Source organism: Equus przewalskii, chromosome 17, assembly GCF_037783145.1.
Source record: "Equus przewalskii isolate Varuska chromosome 17, EquPr2, whole genome shotgun sequence".
Lineage (NCBI taxonomy): Eukaryota > Metazoa > Chordata > Mammalia > Perissodactyla > Equidae > Equus > Equus przewalskii.
Genome location: NC_091847.1, coordinates 29,994,819 through 30,015,738, shown reverse-complemented (window position 1 = coordinate 30,015,738; position 20,920 = coordinate 29,994,819). Strand labels below are relative to the sequence as shown.

The 20,920-nt window shown below is 35.1% G+C and overlaps 1 protein-coding gene across 2 annotated transcripts in view; it reads right to left on the bottom strand.

The window, feature by feature from the left end:
- Positions 1–20,920, bottom strand: part of ACVR2A (activin A receptor type 2A) — an 85,311-nt gene that overhangs the window by 36,706 nt on the left and 27,685 nt on the right. The window lies entirely within an intron of this gene.

The following is a 20,920-nucleotide window of genomic DNA, read 5'->3' as shown; positions in this document are numbered from 1 at the left end:
AAATCTTTACCATTGAGTCAACTTCTTTACAATATTCTGTGAGAAACAATGGGAACTAATAAGCAAGAGCACACCTGCTGTGTACTGATGTACAATGGCTGCTTCAAGAAAAAGCCCTTACATGACTGAGTTATGAGCCAAAACCAACCACAGTTATTCAGAGTTGGGTATCTGGCAGACATTTTCAAAACTGAACCAAGTAAACCCGTTACTTCAACAAAAACAATTAAGAGCATGCATCACCAATAAAAAGATGTGCGTTTTCAAGTAAAAATAGGAATTTTGGAAAATTTGTATCTACCACCACTAACCTGACACCTTCCCAATACTTAAAAGAATTTTCTGATGAGATCATTGGTGATAGTAACAAACGTGACTTTTAAATATTGAATAATGCAATGAGCCAATATTTAGGTCTATATAATTCAGATAACCAACATTTTCCAAATGAGTTATGTGTGACGTTACAAAAACATTCACGAGTAAAAAAATCCATTCAATCCTCAAGACATCTCAATAGTTTTTCATGTCACAGAGGACGAAAAGTTTAATAATGGTTTCAGATTCTGCACTGTAACTAACTTTTAATAAACTACCTCTTGCCTTACATGGAAAAGCAAGGGAACTGGAATACCCAAAATAATTCTGAAAAAGATGTACAAAAGAGAATTCATACTACCTGTTTTTAAGACCAACTATAAACCTTCAGCAATCAAGACAGTATGGTCTTGTGAAAAGACAGACACATGCATCACTGGGACAGAACAGAGAATCCAGAAATAGATTCACAGAGATATGGGCAATTGATACACAGAAAAGGCGCCAACATATTTCAATAGAGAAAATACAGTCTTTTCAATTACCGATGCTGAAACAATTGGACAGCCACATGCAAAAAAAAAAAAAGAACCTTAACTCATATCTCACTCCATAAATAAAAATTAACTCTAAACATACCATACATCTAAAGTACAACGTAAAACTATAAAACCTCTAGAAGAAAACATATGAAGTCTTTGTGACCCTAAACTATGAAAGATTGCTTAGAACATAAAACACATGAGAAACGAAAGAACTAAGTTTAACTTCATAAAAACTTCTCTTCTAAAATTAAGGAAAAAAGTCACAGACTGGGAGAAAATATTGCAAAGTAAATATCTAACAAATAACTGTATTCAGAATACAGACAGACCTCTCACAACTCAATAATAAGAAAACACACTACCCAATTTCCAAAAAAAGGGACAAAAGATTCAAAAAAGATGCTTTGCCAAAGGTCTAAATAGAAAATACTACATGAAAACATATTCAATATCATTAATCATGATGGAAATGTATACTAAAACTAATTCTAGTATTGATTAGAATGACTAAAACAAAAATGAGCAATCTCAAGTGTTAGTAAACATAATGCAAAATAAATGAAGAGCAACCGGGACTTTCACACATTGGTGGTGAGAATGCAAAATGGTCCAGCCACTTCGGAAAGCCAGTTTCACAACTTCTTATAATTAAACATACACCTACCATACTACCCAGCAAACGTATGCTTAGTTATTTACCTAAGAAATGAAAACATATGTCTATGCAAAATCTGTACGTGAATGCTCGGAGTGGCTTTATTTATAATCGCCGAAAACTGGAAACCCAATATCCAGCGCTGGTAAATGGAAAAATATACATCCACGCCATAAAAAGAAAAGAACTAGTGATAGCTGCAACAACACAGATGAAACGAAAATACATTATGCTGAGTGGAGGCAGACTCAAAGTCTATATCTTGTATGATTCCATTTACATGAAATTCTAAAAAAGGCAAGACTATGGGGACAAAAATCAGATCAGATGTTGTCTGAAGCTGGGAGCGAGAAGAGAGGGCCGATTACAAAGGGACATGAGAAAATTTTGGGGGGTGATGGAAATATTCTACACATTGATTGTGCTAGTGGTAATATGACTGTGTGGGTTAATCAAAACTCATAGAATTGTTATCTAAAAGAAAAATACATTTATTCTATGTAAATTAAATTTCAATAAAATCGACTTAAAAAATGCAAAGAAACTACCACTTGCTGATTTTGGCACAGTATCAGAGAAAAACATCCACAACTATCTAAAAAAGCTATTAAGGGCCAGTCCCAGTGGCCTACTGGTTAAGTTTGGCACACTCTGCTTCAGCAGCCTGGGTTTGGTTCTCAGGCATGGACCTACACCGCTTGTCAGTGGCCATGATGTGGTAGCGGCTCACATACAAAACAGAGGAAGAGGGGTCACGGATGTTAGCTCAGGGCACATCTTCCTCAGTGAAAAAAAGCTTTTCAAATAGTCCCCATTTTTCTAACTAATTATATTGTGTGTGGCCAGATTTCCTTCATACCAAAACAATATATCACAAGAGACTGGAGAAATAGATAGGAGAATCCAGTTATCTTCTACTAAAACAATCATTACAGAGATTTGCAAAAGTTTAATTTTTTTGTTTCAGAAAATAGTTTTCGTAAAAATCTGTTCTTTTCTTAATATATAGTAGATTTAGTACTGTCATTTTTAAATAGTCTTAAATTTTCTGTCTTAAATTCTAACATGATAAATATTAATGGATAGAACCCATATCAAAAAAAAATAGCTCTTTTAGGTTCTAAATTTTTTTAAAAGCCTAAAGAAGTTCTGAGACGAAAAGGTTTGAGAACTGCTGCTTTACAATGTACTAGCACAGAGAAGTAATTATAAGCTGCTAGAATCTGTGGCAGTAATGGGTGCTGCAGAATTCCTCTCAACTATGGAAGAATTCCTCTCAACTGTGGAAGAAATAACAGGGTGAGCTGACATATTGTAAACTATGGCTGGTATCTCTATGTTCCTTGTATCCTATAAAAGAAGGGCTGCCATTACAGTCGAGTCACTTAACATAGTGAGGATACATTCTGAGAAATGTGTCATTAGGTGACTGTGTCACTGTGTGAACATCATAGAGTGTACTTACACAAACCCAGATGGTATAGCCTACTACACACCTAGGCTATATGGTACTAATCTTATGGGACCATCATCATATATGCAGTCTGACATTGACCGAAATGCTGTTATGAGGCACATGACTACACTATTTTCTAAGTTACTCCTTTTCAGAAACTGGTTGAAAATAACAGCAAAATAAGTTTCTTCCTTTACTAAATAATCCAAAAGCAATCATTCACTGCCTACATTATTATCTTAAAATAGGTGATGGCAAATTTTTTCTCTAAAGGGGCACAAAGTAAATATATTAGGCAGGCCATATGGTCTCTGTCACAACAACTCAATTCTGCCATTGTAGTACAAAAGCATCCAATAAAGGAATGAGCATGATTATGTTCTAATAAAACTTTATTTATAGACACTGAAAAACTAAATTTCATGTAATTTTTACATGTCACAAAATATTCTTTTTTCAATTTTTATCAACCTATGAACATGTAAAAATCATTCTTAGTTCACGGGCTGCATTTGGTCCACAGGCTATGTGGTCAGCTATTTCTTAAAACAATGTCCCAATTCCAACAGTCTAGCTAATCTGCCTTTTGTTTGTTTTGTTTTATTGGGGAGGGGTCTTCTGTGAATTATCATTCATGTAATTCACATTAAAAACCACTATTAATTATTTTTAATTTCCAAAAGAAGACTCCAGAGGCATACAAACACCACCTAAACTAAACAAAACTGGCAGAAAAACAGAACGTTGCCTAGAGCAGAAACGCCAAATAGGTTTCATCTTTCGTGTCAATTCCAATCAATTAACAGTGGCTGCCTGGAGCAGTGTATGGAGAAGGATTTTGAGGTAAAGGGTCTTAAAATTATTATGTAAGGAGGAATGAGCAACATCAGTATCTTTTACTTGCTACTTGTAGTCTAGAGAAAAGATAAACAAATGACCATTTTCTTTACTAAAAAAATTACTTCTATCACAATTTTTAAAGGCAAATAAGATTTCAGGATGATTTTCTAGACTATCATTTGATTGATATTTTCCATAGAGAGAAAGAAGATTGCTTATAGGGAAAAACGTGACAACCTTGCCACCCACTTCTAAGTTGATTCTATAATCAGTCTCTATCCAATCATGTCTCTAACTGAACACTAAATATAATAACATAGTAATTATAAAAATAAATCAAATTGTAGCCAGCCAAGTGGCATAGTGGTTGGGTTCGCATGCTCCACTTTAGCTGCCCAGGGTTCATAGGTTTGGATCCCAGACGCAGACCTGTGCACTGCTCATCAAGCCATGCTATGGTGGGTATCCCACATACAAAATAGAGGATGACTGCCAGGGATGTTGGCTCAGCAACAATTTTCCTCAAGCAAAAAGAGGAGATTGGCAATGGATGTTGGTTCAGGGCTAATCTTCCTCACCAAAAAATCAATCAATCAATCAAATTATATGTATTTTTATATTCTTAAGCTCACATTGTGACTTTAAAGGTGTAGTTCTAAAAGGGATAGCAAAAGCTACTTACATATTAATTTTTAACAGCATCTCCCAATTTAAAATTTTTGAAACTTTAAATTTCTACCCATAGGTTTAGTCTATCAAAGTAATTCAAAATAGTTAATACTGTTTTCAAAAGAAATAAAGAGGCATAAAAGGTTTGTGTGCAGGGTTTAGTACAATGATTCTTAACCAATGATGTGTATCAGAAACCCCTATATGTTTTCTCAAATTCATATGTTTGAGTGACATTTTGTAGGCCTGGGAATGGGTAGCTGAAAAGTACATGGGGAGTGGAGAGGGTGGATATATATATGTGTCCCCGTTTCTGCTTTTTTCTTTTTGGCAAAGACCCACCAGTGATCTAATGTTCCTCCCTAGTTAAGGACCGCTGGCTTAGGAGACTGTGACCTGAACTTGGAATTTAGTTCACAAACTGTGACCGAGAACAGTTACCAAACCTTTCACTACCTGTTTCCACATCTGATTCAATTTCCATAATAATTCCATAAGTATTATGGATAATTCCATAGTTTCATAATTCACACTCAGCATAGTTATAGTAAATCAATGTCTTGTCACTGAATCCAGCACGAGTTAAGTTAGATAATAGTTCTATTTCCAATATACTACTTATGCATGAATGACTAGTACTGACCATTTCATTTTTCCTAGCACTTAAAAAAAAAAAAAAAAAAGCCATACACAGGACCTGAAATTTGGCAGAACATTTGGCCATAAAATAGCCCTGCAAAAGTCATATTCACATCTAAATACTCCTCCTATGAGGACAATGTAAATTTCACCTAAAGCAACTGGATCTGAGGACAATCAGGGTTTTTTTTTAAAAAGCATGTAGTGTTAAAATAATACACCAACACTACTTTTACAAAATCTCTTCCAGTTACAGAAGAAGAGGGATTACTTCACAAGTAATTTTATGAGGCCAGTATTACCTTGATACAAAAAACAGACCAAGACAGCACAAAAAAAGAGAAACATAGACCAACCTCCCTCATTAACTTAGATGCAAAAGCCCTCAACAAAATTTTAGCAAACAGAATTTAATAAATTTTTTTTTAAGTAATACACCATAACCAAGTGGGATTTATTCCAGGTATGCAAGGTTGGTTCAATATTTAAAAATCAATCAATGCAATCTGTCAAATCAATAGGCTAAAAGAGAAAAATCATATAGTCTACCTATCAGTACACCAGGAATAGAGGGGAACTTTCTCAACTCACAAAGAGCAGCTATAAAAAAAACCCACAGCTAACATCATACCTCCCGACAAAAGCCTAAATGCTTTCCCTCTAAGATCAGAAACAAGATAATGATGTCTACTTTCACCACTCTTATTTAATATAGTACTGAAAGTTCTAGCTATTGCAGTAAAGCAAGAAAAAGAAATTAAGGGAATACCAACTGGAAAAGAAGATAATAAAACCATTTCTATTTGCAGATGACATGACCATCTATGTAGAAAATCCCAAGGAACCTTCAAACAAAAAAATGCCAGAACTAATAAGTAAATTCAGGGCCAGGACACAAGATCAACACACAAAAATTGATTGCATTTCTACATAATGACAATGAACAAGTGGAAATGAAATTAAAAATGCAATACCAATTACAATTGCTCCTAAGAAAATAATATACTTAGATACAATCTAACAAAACATATGAGGATGTATATGATGAAAATTATACAATGTTGATGAAAGAAACCAAAGAAGACCTAAAACTTGGAGAGACAGACTGTGTTCATGGATTGGAAGACTCAACATAATAAAGATGTCAATTTTCCCTAAATTGATATATAGGTTTAACTCAACTCATATCAAAAATCTCAGCAAATTTCTGTAGACATAAATGAGCTTATTCTAAAAATTTTTGGAAAAGAAGAATAAAGTGAGAGAAATCACTCTTCCTGATGTTAAGGCTTAGGATATAGCTGCAGTAAGCATGACAATGTGGTACTGGTGGAGGGACAGACACATAGACCAATGGAACAGATAGAGAACCCAGAAACAGATACACAGAAATCTGTCCAATTAACTTTTGACAAATGAGCAAAAAACAACTCAACGGAGGAGAAATAGCCTTTTCAATAAACTGTGCTGGAGCAATGGGACACGGTTTGAGCAAATCTATCCTGAATGCCCTCCCCTTTGCTCTCTATCATCATTCCGGTAGTTCCTGAAAACCCAGCTCTTGCAAAAGACCTCCCAAACTATGTGACAATTTTGAAGTTTTCTCAAGGTAGATATAACAAAATCCTAGAAGTCCTTTAATGAGGACTCCTCCTTCCCTCAAAATGTACACTACTTGCAATCCAATATAAAATGTTTTATTTTATATTTATTGTTTTTAATCAGTTGTCTATATATGTCCTTTTACATGTCAGAATGCCATTGGGTCTAAAACTATCCATCTTACTTGCCCTCTGAACATAATCAGTACTTAATAAATGACAAAATTGAAAAACACAATGTAACAACTGAATAAAAAACCCACCAACTACTGCTTTTCCCTCCCTCTCTCTAACAGATAGACGGAATTAAAGTAGTTTTTACAACTATGAATTATATCAATCTTTTTTCCGATTAAGAGGACAATGTTTGTCATGGCCCCGTGACTAGCCTTACCTTATCACAATCTTCCTATGTATGCAACCAACATAAACAGAAAGAAAAGAACTGTTCTGACAACTTAAAAATCTGAGGCTCACTTCTGGAAAAGTATTCTAATGCTGTGTGAAACTATTAACAAGTCATTAAGAATATAGTATAAACAGGCATGCAACTAAATGCCTTCTCTAAACTTGTGCCTCCCACAGGCAACTTAGTCCTCTAGGAAGGGTTAATGAAGTCTCAAAAATAATAAATCCCACTTGAAAAGCAATTCTTGTTTACCTTTTACATGTCATTGCCTCCTGCCACTCTAGGGATAGAACACATATCCAAAGAGAATCAGCTATGGAAAGGAGACCAAAGTGAATGATACTTTTAAACCAAAATATTTTACAGTACAAATAAAAAAATAAAGAAGGATCAAAAACATTATACAAAAGAATGATTTTTGGTAAATAAGTACTTGAGAAATTCTAGTATAGTACAATCCTCCACGGCACCAAGAAATCCTAAAATAAGTGTGTACAGTATTTTATTAGTTCAACAGGTATTATTTAACAATCTCTCACTATGCTAGGTAGTCACCCAACTACCCAGAAACTTGTAAGTCATGCAACCCTCAATATAAAGGATTCCCCAATTTTCCCCCAGATTTTTTAAAAATTCTGACCAACTTGAAATACCAAAACTTTTGTATAGCTATAGGAAATAGTCCAATGTATTAACTTATTTTATTCATTAATTTAGTTTTATGAATATTTTAGAATCACAAAGCACAAAATTTTTACAAAATTTTGTTCAAACTTCACATATACCTTTCAGCAGGTGTTGTCTCATGACTTTTTTTTGGAGTCATCAAAAAATATCAAAACGTGAACAATCTTCACTTCCATGTAAGTTGTTTGAGAAGCAATACTTTTTGAAGTTATGCAGAACATGGTCACTGGAAATGTTTTTCCAAGCCACAAGTATCCATTCACACAATACTAAAACAGTGGGTTTTTTCATTTTCTATAGGTACATATTGGGATCTTCATAAGGTAACTACTTAAAATATTGCTTTTAAAACTGAGCTTCCAAAATTTTTTTTACCACCTTTGTAAACAGTTTACAACAAATTATGATAGTAAATCCCCCCCTCTAAGAATAATTTATTTGTTTAAACTCTTTATCCCCTTCTACCTAGCCCCTCAGGAAAGCTCCAGAAACATTCGAAAGTAGCACTGACTGGCATCATTTCAAGTTTGTCTGTCTTCTCGAAACATACTTCTATTCAAAATAAAATTATTGAGAGAGCGAGCCTCAAAATATGAAAAACTTTGTAAAACTCAAAAGATGACTCTTTTTCTGAGGAAGAATCTTTTGGAGAAAACTGTGCTTTATACTGAGCACGTACAGATGAAAGAATCGATCATATGCTTGTACCGTAAATTAAAACACCAAGATAAAGACTACAGATTTATAAATGTGGTAGGAATTTGGAGATGATAACCTAGGACCTCCATTAGACTATGAGCTTCTAGAACGAGCCCTGTTATCATCTCTATATCACCAGTGCCTGGCACAGTACAGAAATTCTATACAGTCATGCACCATATAACAACGTTTCGGTCAATGACGGACTGCATATGGGACAGTGGTCCCCTAAGATTAGTACTATACAGCCTAGGTATATAGTAGGCTTACCTTCTAAGTTTGTGTAAGCACACTCTATGATGTTCGCACAATGACAAAATTGCCTAATAACGCATTTCTTGGAACATATCCCCATCATTAAGTGACAACACATGACTGTAAACGTGCACTAAATCAATCAATTCACAAGAAAAGAAAAAAGAAGGCTTTGCAGAGGAAATGGAACTAAAGCAAGGCTATTAAGGAGAGACAGAACTAAGGTAAACAGAGGCAGGGAAGATCACAAACAAACAAACAGGGCTGTGAATAATCAGAATGTTTGACAAGACTGCTCTCAGTAGACACAAATGTTCCGTATTCCTTAGTATTGAATTAAGGCACATTTTGCAAGACATCAAAAGTTTAGAGAAAGAACAGAAGTGATATTTTTAAGATTAATCTCAAAACAATGAGTAAACTGTGTTGGAATGGAAAGAAACTCAGTAAGAAACCAAGGGTCTATAGTATCCGTCTGACCAGATGGTGACAGGTATCCAAAGGATTGGCAGATTAGAGTATGGAGATCAAGTTTTCAGTTTCCATAGTCTCTTATTCGGCCTCTCTGAGTATAAGAAGTAACAGACAAAAGGGATTTGGGTTAGGTGGCTTGCTGTTTCTAAATGTTTATTTTCCATCATCTGACAAAACAAAGCTTGTTTTCATACATATTTTACCCTTTGTTTCTCTTTGTTGCTAAATCTCTTCCTGATATTTAGTCTTACTGGCATGAAAGGTATGTATTGTCCAGGATAAATAAGATATCTTCAAAGATAAGGCACAACAGAAAAGTGCTTTTGCCTACAGCCACAAAATGTGTGACTATCTATAAATGCCCAGGTCTCAAAGAAAATAGTTCTATGCAGTTCTCTGGCACTTATTCAAAACACAAATTACATCAAAAAAGGTACAAGTAGATACAAGTATTACCTTAACTGTGTAAAACAGATTTCTGATATTAGATGCTCATCTTCTGGGGGGCAGAGGAGATCATGGTGACTGTAGCTAGAGGCCAATACCTCCATCAGAATCAATGGGCTATTTTAAAAGTTGTACAAAAGCCAAAATTGGGCACAAATTTAGAAGAGTAAGAGATAAAAGCTAAATTCTCACAATCAGAACAGACCTCCTAAAATAGATTAAGGAAACACACACACATACACAAAGTAGTTCCTACTATTTTTAAAATAACCTACGAGTCTCAATTACACTGAAAAGACACTATGTACATCAAGGTTTTCCAGTGTTTTATTTACTTGGGAAGATGCAGGCCTTCCTTTCAGTAAATCATCAAACTCTACTGCAAAAAAGAGTAAAAATGGATCACTTCAGCTATCATGAAAGTAATGTGAAATATTACACTTGAGGAACCAGTAGTATCAAGAGTAAGAAAATTAAAAAAAAAATCACTAAAGTATTCATCAAAGTAATAGCTTGCAATTTAAAACCAATAATTAAAGAAAACTAGCAATATTTATGAGAGTAGCTTTAAATAGCAAAACAGCTCTATTAAAGGAAAAGAAAGCAAACTGGAAACTCACTATAACATTAAATAACAATGGATATAGAATCACTTAACTAGCCTTACTTTAAAAATCAGCAACAGCCTTTTGCATATTTATAACTAAGACTCCTAGTATTAGAAAAGAAAAATCTAAAATTCTTATTTATTACTTTTGTGTGTTCTGCAATTTCTTTCCCACTTCAAAACTCACTTTAATAATTTATTTCTATGCAACTATAAATATATCATAGGTCTTCTGGTGTTCTTTGTTTTCTACATTAACACACATCATAAGAAGACAAGTCACCTTCCCTATTTGGCTGCCCTGGACTGTTTTTAAGCATTAGCAAGAAAAGTAAAGTCCACAATGTCCCAAAAGACTTCTGATAAACAAGTCAGAAAAATGAGGAAGGAGAATAAATTTTCAAATAAAATTTCTGCATGGCAATGCACAGTTTAGGCTCTGTCAATCAAATTTTTTTTTTTTAACTAAGCACCTTCCTACCACCAAACAATCACTTCTAAAGGAAAACACAAACACTTTCTGGCATTCTTCCCAGAAATTTTTTTTTGCCTTGCCTGTTATACTCTGTGCTTAGTACTTACTAACAGTCTGACAAAACATTGCAAGATTCTGTCCATCCGGCTCAAGTAATACAAACTAAAAACACAACTAATATGAAATAAACTAAAAATATAAATGTTGTATGTTGTGAGACCAGACACACTGTGCGCATGCATAATAAGGAAAGTAAAAGTACTTCGAAATAAACATTTAACCACTGCTTATTTAAGGACTCCTAATGTTTATCGACAAATTACTAAGATAACCACCTAACATGTACTTCAACACAGGTTATCTCAAAAGTGACTAATTTTCCTTCTATAAACAGTTCCAAAATAAGTATATATCTACTTTTGTACAGATCAAGATTTGAAGAGAAACAAATTTCTCAATTTCAAACCTCTTTCTTAAAAAGTCTCAACATAAAGTTTTTGAGTCCTAAAGAAAGCACCAAATTTGTAACAACAGAATTTTCCTTTATAAAAGAGGTAAGTAGCCCCCTTTAAATAAATTCTTTACAACTTGCTTATTTAATTCCCTTAACTGTAGATCCAATTTAATACAAAAGGCACATTTCTATATTAGCAAAACTTCTAGAGGACCTTAATTTTCAAAACAAGACACTGAAAGTAGAAAGCAAGAGAGAAACTCACAAATATTTAGATACTTCTAAACTTCAATTAGGGCTTATTCTAACTACTCCCGCAAGGTACGTGGGAAGCCAGTAATGACAGATAAATAATCAGAAGACCACAAAGACTAGGGAATTTCAAATATGCTTCTTTATCAGTGCACTTTATTTAAAGGAAAAAATCACGTTGATGCCTCTAAAAAAGTAGACTTTTGTCTTAGAACTGAATTTGGAAGATAAAAAGAAATATAAAAATCAAATGAGATATCCTGACTTAGCATACAAAAGTGCTTACTAGTTATCACTGTTACATATTACAAAGCAGCCACATTAACTCCTCATTGGTAGATAGTAAGGACACCTCAGAAAGTAAACCCTCTATAAAGGCATTCATACTAGCTATAAAGAAACCATCAAGGGGTTGGGCCTGGTGGTGCAGTGGTTAAGTTTGCATGTTCCGCTTTGGCAGCCCGGAGTTCGCCAGTTCAGATCTCAGATGCGGACCTACGCACTGCTTGTCTAAGCCATGCTGTGGCAGGCGTCCCACATATAAAGTAGAGGAAGATGGGCGTGGATGTTAGCTCAGGGCCAGTCTTCCTCAGCAAAAAGAGGCGACTGGCAGCCGATGTTAGCTCAGGGCTAATCTTCCTCAAAAAAAAAGGAAAGAAACCATCCATTCATACTTGCACCCTTAACGAATAAAACAATAAAATGTTACCTAGCTTGCCAAACGAAAATTTATAGATAAATGAAACAAATAAAAAAGAGCAAAATCAGATCAGAGATTTAAGTCATAAGCAATAGAATCAGAGAAAATCTAAGCCAGTTTTTGAAGGAGGTGAGTGTAAGTGGGGTAAGAAGATTACTACTGCAAGTCACCTATATCTCTCCCTGGAGTGGAGCAATAGCCTCCCTAACTGACTTCCCAGATTCCACTTTTATCCCATCCAATCAGTTCTTCATCCAGAAGGCAGATCCTTTATTAAAGTGAATAAAATCAAGTCACTCCCCCAATTTAAAGCCATTCAATGGCTTCTCACTGCTCTTGGCCTTAAAATAAAATGAACAAATCTTATAAGGCCTTCCACAATTTGACTCCTCCTCAGCCTCAACCAGATAAGCTGAACTTCTTGCTTTGAACATCAAACTGTTTCAGGCCTTGATACATTCTTCCCATCACCCTGACCCTATCCCTAACCCTTTTTAATGGGTGAGATAATGCAATGGAGTAAAACATGGAGAAAATGCTTGAAAAAGTTGAAGAAAAAATTACCAGATCATGAAATGAAAAAAGGCAAAATATCAACTCTCATTTGGAAATAGTTCTCAAACCACTGAGAACACAGTTTGATTACATTTAACAAGTTTTTTAAATATATACATTTAGCATCTTCTCTAATCTCAAGAAACCACTGATCTCTAAGCTCTCACAAAATTAATCCATTAATTTTCTATGATTTTCTATAACCATTACCTCTCCTTCCAAAAAAGAAAGTCTCATTTGCTATTTATTCATAAGAGACAGAGGAAAGTCCTTAAATCTAACAATTTTTCTCTAAAAATCCCTAAGTCACAATACAAAACATGCATCCCCACCTCCACAACCTAGAGAAAGCTAAGCAAAAATTTCAGACAAACATTCTAAATCAAATGAATATCTGAATCAGTTTACAGTTACTGGCTTCTTCCCTACCAGAAAAATGTAAAAGTTACATTTGTAAAATTTATGTTTGTCCACTTTAAAGATAAACCCATTTACCCAACACCTTTCAACAATTACCAAAATTGTTTTAGATATTGACTTGTCTGAATCCTATAAAAAAGGAGTAGCAGGAATAATAAAATCAGATTAACACACACATTTTTATTTAATATTACAAAGTATATTTAATCTAAATCTTTTCACGTTTACAATTTTAAAACATTTCAGCCAAATCTAGCTTTACCATCTAAACTGAAAGAAAAAAACTTTTCTTCAACACTTTAACAGTCATGCTATATTAACACTGCCCAAAATCTGACAATTTTGCTCTATGTTAATTACCACAAAATAGTTATTTTAATAGTATCTCAATAGACTTATCCCTCCACAACTTAACGGAACAAAATATATATACTACAAGCAACAATTTTTACCATAGGTATTTATATATCTGTCTTAACCAGTCAGTAGTGAAGAAATATAGTTTTCAAAGAGTAAAAAAGCAGCACGATAAATGTAATACTAAGTTTTACTCAAGAATCAAAGTTATGGCAGAACATAGACTGTCTAGACTAACCTTCTTCAGAAGGCTTTCATATAAATATCTGTAAAGCATATTATTTACATTTAGTCTACAAATTTTACTACCTTCACTAATATAACTTTCACTTGAAATGTCATGTTTACACTGAAAACAAGCCAGGCTTATTTCAACAATAATCAATAACTGATAAGTTTTACCGTCTATGTGAATGATTAGCCTATTTTCTAATATGCCACCACCTATACCTCAACAATAAAACCAGAAAAGCCCGTATTTACTTAAGCTAATAGTAAAGCAATCTTTTTTTTTTTTTTTTTTTAAAGATTTTATTTTTTCCTTTTTCTCCCCAAAGCCCCCCGGTACATAGTTGTGTATTCTTCCTTGTGGGTTCTTCTAGTTGTGGCATGTGGGACGCTGCCTCAGCGTGGTCTGATGAGTAGTGCCATGTCCGCGCCCAGGATTCGAACTAACGAAACACTGGGCCGCCTGCAGCGGAGGGCGCAAACTTAACCACTCGGCCACGGGGCCAGCCCCGTAAAGCAATCTTTTGTGTTCAAGAGTATGATAGACAGCCTTGGAAAAGTAGAACTGAAGAACAATAAAGTTAAACTATATACTTTTAAATTCATTAGTGGAAGAGAGTTCACACATGGATACATCCTTGCTTATGTTCTAGCAAGTTAAAAATCTGGAAAAGAACTGCTAGCCCACCTTGAACGCCATTCCACCATTTCTTTGATATCCTCCCACCCAGACATGTTTATATCCATCATTCTCTTAAAGAACAAAGATCCACAGAACTGTAACGATTATTAGGGCTGTTCCCAGCTCATTATTTGTGAAACATTTAAACATGGGGCAAAAAATTTTTACTAGTGAGCCACTGAAAGATAGCAAAGTAAGATTCAAGTAAGTTCAAATATAGGGTACTTTCTTCCAAGATAAAAGCTACTTTCCCAGTGCCAGAAACTAAGGCCACAGCTAGGCAATGTTTAGGTTCAGGTTCTACCCTAGGAATGGAAGTCTGCAATCAAGACGCGTAGCAGAAAGCAAAGGAATTTAGAGACATAGAAACTTTAGTAATAATGCTACTATTGTTACCCTCTCTCACATTCAGTGATGTATTCACCCACTGAGGAGATGGAGAAGGGACATCAGCAACCAGATAGAAGAAAAGGATGGAGACCAAAAGCAGTTGAAAGGACTGGGGAACAACTGCACCCATCAGAGCTGTTCTCAGTGAAGCAGCTGGCTGGCTGGTGACTCAGGGGTCAACAATTCTAATCCAGGGCCTTCCACTAAGTCTGAAGACCAATTCCTGGTGGAATTCACACACCCTCTTCCTATTTAGCACTTATATCCACCTGCCCCAATTTTCAGTGAAGAACAATTTTGCTTTTTAAAAACAAATTAAGAGCAGGGAACAACTGCAATAAAAGTTCAAGCCCAACAGGAACTTACATATCTATAAGTATGAAAAGCCTCCTAAGGCTGAGGAAGAGAATGACAGCGATAAGCTGATGAGAACTACGTCCTTGGCGCCACAGAACCCAAGATCCACCTTCAATATTAGCATTTTCAAATATAAATAGCACTCATGGCATATACCTAACATTTGAGGGGGTTTTGGGTAAAAACCTAAGCGAAAAGGCAGCAGCACTGGTGTAGGTAAAGAAAATGGGTTTTATCAAACCAAATTTTAATTTTGGCTTACTTTGGTACTTAGGAATTGTAAAATTTTTTTTTTTTTTAAAGATTTTATTTTTCTCCTTTTTCTCCCCAAAGCTCCCCGGTACATAGTTGTATATTTCGTTGTGGGTCCTTCTGGTTGTGGCATGTGGGACGCTGCCTCAGCGTGGTCTGATGAGCAGTGCCTTGTCCGCGCCCAGGATTCGAACTAACGAAACACTGGGCCGCCTGCAGCGGAGCGTGCAAACTTAACCACTCGGCCACGGGGCCAGCTCCAGGAATTGTAAATTTTTATAAGCTATTTCATTCATTTTATAATTATACCTAAACAGGGAAACCAAGAAGTCAAAGAGAGAGACAAAAAGTGAAACATTACAAGAAATGCAAGTAACAGTGAGTGAGCAAACTATTTAAAGGAGAAACAAGAACAAGCACCAAAAACTGAGGATTGTTCATGGGAATGAAGGCATTCAATCCTTTCAAGAGGTAACGGCTAGTGTGGTAAGATGCCTGCAGGAGCACAGTACTAGGCATACGATAATGCGCAACAGTTTTTCTTAACAGAAGTAGTACCGACACTGCCTGTCTAGCCAATCTTAACAATTTTCACTACATAATCTTAACAATTTTCACTAAGGGATAGTAACATTTTTGGATCCCTGAAACTAACCTAAAAAGGAAGGCTGAGAAGTACAGAATCCTTCAAGAGCCAGCCATGTCCTCTGATTTACTTTTTCATAAAAATGTTTTATGTGATACTAATCAGCTTTAACCTGCAGGTGGTAGGTCTGTGTTAGTATCATTTTGAGTTTTTAAAGAAAACATACACAAACACACGTGGAGTTCTGATGTGTAATATTTTTACATTCATTTGCAACCTGAAAACAAACTATTCCTTATTTATGTTATACAGTCAGTGCCTACAATTTATGCCTCTGGAGGCAACAAGAAACTCAGAGCAACGTTTCTCAAAGCGTGGGCCCTGCACAACCACACTTCGCTGTTTGTCTGGGATGCTGCATTTTTAATAAGCATTTTTATACATTAAGTTATGTGTAGGGATTAGATACAAAAATATAAGTGTTTTTAAGCACGAAACGCTGTAAGTAACACAAAGTAGATGTTCAATAATAATTTGCCCTCTCTGGAAATGGAGAAAACGGGGGATTAATCTTTTATCCCCAGAAAGTACGCCAGAGGTAGCGGTGGCTTTTTGTTCTGGGTTGGTTTTTTTGTTTGTTGAGAGCAGAAGGGTTAATCGATGGAAAAAGAATATGAAAAGCAGACTACAGCTAATCCCTAAACAGGACAATCTACTTTAAACAATTAAGAGTCACAGAAGACCTGGGGCCAGCCCGGTGGCGTAGTGGTTAAGTTCCTGCACTCTGTTTCGGCAGCCTGGTTTCAGGGGTTCAGATCCTGGGTGCAGACCTACACACTGCTCATCAAGCCATGCTGTGGCAGCATCCCACATACGAAATAGAGGAAGACTGGCACAGATGTTCGCTCAGGGACAATCTTCCTCAACCAAAAAGAGGAAGATTGACAATGGATGTTAGCTCAGGGCCAATCTTCCGCACTAAAAAAATTATATAATAAAATAAATAAGTAAAAAGAGTCACAGAAATTATGAAAAAAGTTATTTCTAATATTAACATTATTAGGAATTAATATTATTCTAATATTAATATTTCTAATATTAATATTCCTGATAGTAAACATTTTAAACCTCTAAACTTAACAATTAGAATAGATATTAGTCTTTCTTTCAAATTATATATTCATCTGGTTTGAATGTCTATAATCCTGCTTAGCCTCTATGCAACCAATAAAGGCAAAAAAAATTAAATGGGAAAGGGGGAAATAAAAATTAACTGATTATTTTATGCACAGAAAACCTAGTATCAAATAAGAACTGTGATCTACCAAGATTCAGCTAATACAGAAATCATTATAGATTTATAGCTAAGAGCTATTTTATATATACAGCTATTTTATATATATATAAAACATATGTATTATATATTACAATGTATGTATATGTAATATGTATCATATATATTATAATCTATAGATGTCTAAAATTTAATTATCTTTTCATTTAAACTTAGTTTTACAAACTTAAAGATATCTTACTTGAGCCTCACAACAATCCTACAGGGTAAACAGGAATAGATATTATTATTCCTATCCAATTCCTATTCTAGACTTATAATACAATAAGTAGATTCATACTTAATGGAAAACAGATCTTAGAATCAACCTTTCCATTGGTTCTCAGACTGGATGCTTTGTGGATCAGCTACACTTGAATGCTAAATAAAACTTCCTTGGCTCTACCCTCAGAGACTGATTCAGGGGATCTAAGCTGGGGCTCAAGAATCTACATTTTTATCCAGTACTCAAGGTGATTCTAATGCTGGGAGGTTCAAACACTAATCAATTCAATCCCAACTGAGTCCCAGAGAGAAGTAAGTGATTAAGTCATTATGTGGTGGTGATGGGACTCAATCCCAGACTTCTGTTCTCTTTTTCACTATCTATGTCATTCACAAAACAAGACTTAGAAAGTCTTTCTTCACTTAATACAAATTATGTGTAAGGAAATTTTCACCAACTATTAATCAACAGATTTCATCAACCTGAACTCTGAAAATTGCTTTAAGGGGTAAGAGTTTAGAAGATGTGGTGTGAACATGTATTCTGAGAAAACACTATGCTAACTCTTTTTCCTCCCTCTGGATATTTCAAACTAAGAGGAACAACAGGAAGATGTGTCATACTTGTCAAAGTCACTACACGCATAGTCTCATTTAATCCATGTAATCTTATGAAGCAGATACTATTTCTGCCCATTTTATGGATGAACAAACTGAGGCTTAGGTGGTTGTAATTTACCAAGGAATATAAAGTTAAGTCGTCATACACCAGGACTGGGCCAAAGTTAAAAGCATGAGCTCTTAACCTCACTTTATATACCAAGCCCAGTCTATCACTAGGTCCTCTTATTCATTGCCTAAGCAATAAATTTTAATATAGTATTCTGCATAATCTTTCATTTGCTCTTAAGTCACCAAGAACTTTGTCGGGTTCTTATTTCACAAAAATCAATCATTTACCTCAGACCCTACCTCTCCACTATATTAGTGTAAATCATCCTCCCCTGCCTCCCTGCTACCCACATTATTTCTCTGCCATCAATTTTATCTGCTGATCTCAATGGTTTCTCTTGGGTGTCATTATGAGTAACTACTGCTCTCCTCCAAACTATAATGGCACAGCCTAGGCTAAACAGCCCTTAGTTGGGAAAGATGCTTTCCTTAAAATGATAATCAATTACTTTGTTCTTCTTATAGAATACTGGCCATTGTCAAGTCCTGGCATTTCCTATTTTTATCTTCTTTTGAATCTCTGCTGTTCTCATCTTCCAGATGGTTTCCCCACCATCTACCAAAGCTCGGCTTCACAACAGTTTCTCAATTTTACTCTCTCCTGAAATTACAGACCATTTCATACAAAATTCCCTGCACTAGGTCTATCTTAGAAATTCACGTTTGCTCCTCTCATGCCTTCCCCAATTTCCTGGCATCACCATAATTTCACCAAACATTCTAACCTGAGCTGTCCTGCCATGTGTGGTTACTGAGCACTAGAAACATGGCTAATCTGAATTGAGATGTGCCATTAAGCGTAAAGTATACACCAGATTTCAAAGACTTAGTACAACAAAATTCAATGATTTTCATTGATTACATGTTGAAATATTATTTTTAATATACTGAGTTAAATAAAATATATTATTAAAATTAATTTCACCTTTTTTTTGCTTTTTTCAGAGTGGCTACTGGAAAATCTAAAATAACATTTTGTGGCTCACATTTGTGGCTTGCATTGTATTTCTTTTGCAGCAATGTTCTAGATACTCCACCATCCTGAGTTTGACTGGCCCAATGCCCCCGTTGTAACACATGCCAAATGAGCCCTTCTTAGAACATGCACATTCTATCCACTCAATATCTCCTGAAAGCTGTATCAATTAGTTCATCCTATAAAAAAAACACAAAACAATGTTTCATCACAAATAATATTTGTGCATTTCAAGGAATACCATCTGGAAATGAAGCTACCATGAATGTCTCCAAAGGGAACCACAAGTTAGGTGTCAAGTAAATGAGCTATTCAAAGGCACATAAACCACCCTGTCTATTTTTAAAATAGTCCTCTCCTTTACTTGGAAATTATTCTCTGGAACTTTTCTTACTGCTTTCTCTCCTGTGTACTTAAAAGGTGCCCCTAAGAAGGTAAAGCAATGGCTATTTCTAACAAAGGAAAAAGAAAAATTTTAGAAACCACAGAAAGACAAGTATAATTTCTATCATAAAATAACTCCATGTAAAATCAAAGTATTAATACAAGATTCTGGGAGTCAGAAGATACATTATTAAGAAAGAAAATCATTATAACTTTCAGAAAGGATGCATTTAACAGCATCTGCCACAAATCCTGTTTAACCAGATCACCTGAAGACAGTGAGGTGACTCAAGACTCCTACCATGGTCCTCTAGTAGCATTTGTGTCAAAGAAAGAAATCACGCCAATACTTCTTCAATTGTGTGAGCCAAGAGATGTATCAATGACAACTTTCCTGCATTTGCAGAAGTGGCAGTGATAAACCAAAACATCAGATGAAAAACCATGGCAGTCTGTTGCTGTCAGACTGGAAAAGGAGCAAAAGAGAGAAATTTCTGTTGAGAAATACTCTGAAAACATAAAGTACAACACAATATAAGCTATCAATGCTTTAAATCAACTACTCAACATGTTGAATATCCATGAAATCAAACCTTCCATTAAGACATAATAATAAGCTTTTTACATCAAGGCATATTTTACTTTTAATTAGTCTTTATATAATATGTTCAACACAGAAAAAACAACATACGACTCCTTTTTGATAGATGCAAATCTGGTAGGTGGGACACATTTAAGAAGTTAGCTATCAATCATTAAAATTTTACTGTGGTAGAATACATACATACCAAACCATGGACTCCATGTTTTCAATGCTAATTCAGAGGAGGAAACGGAAAGAATGTAATCAGGTTTGCCACTATGTAGGGTAAAAAAAACTTGCATTAGAGAGCAAGCAAACTTTACCAATAAGAGTCCCTAATACAGAAGGCAGTCAACAAACTGTTTTTCTCCTATTCATGCTAAAGACCAGGAAACAAGCAAAATCAAGTCACAGGAAATGACAACGGGAGAAAGTAACAAGAGATGAGAATGAGCAGAAAAAGTCACAAGATGCCAATTTGAAGAGCAAGAGGATGGCAATGTGAGCAGCAATTTAAGATGATCCCCAATAGCAGGAGGCAAGTTTGTCTTTAAAATGAAATCTTAACAGATGGTTAAACAGGGGACTTAATCCTCAGAATATTTATAAAACGAGTTTTTTAAAATATATCTGCTCAAGTCCACTGACACTAAAAAGACAGTATAAGGCATAAGAACA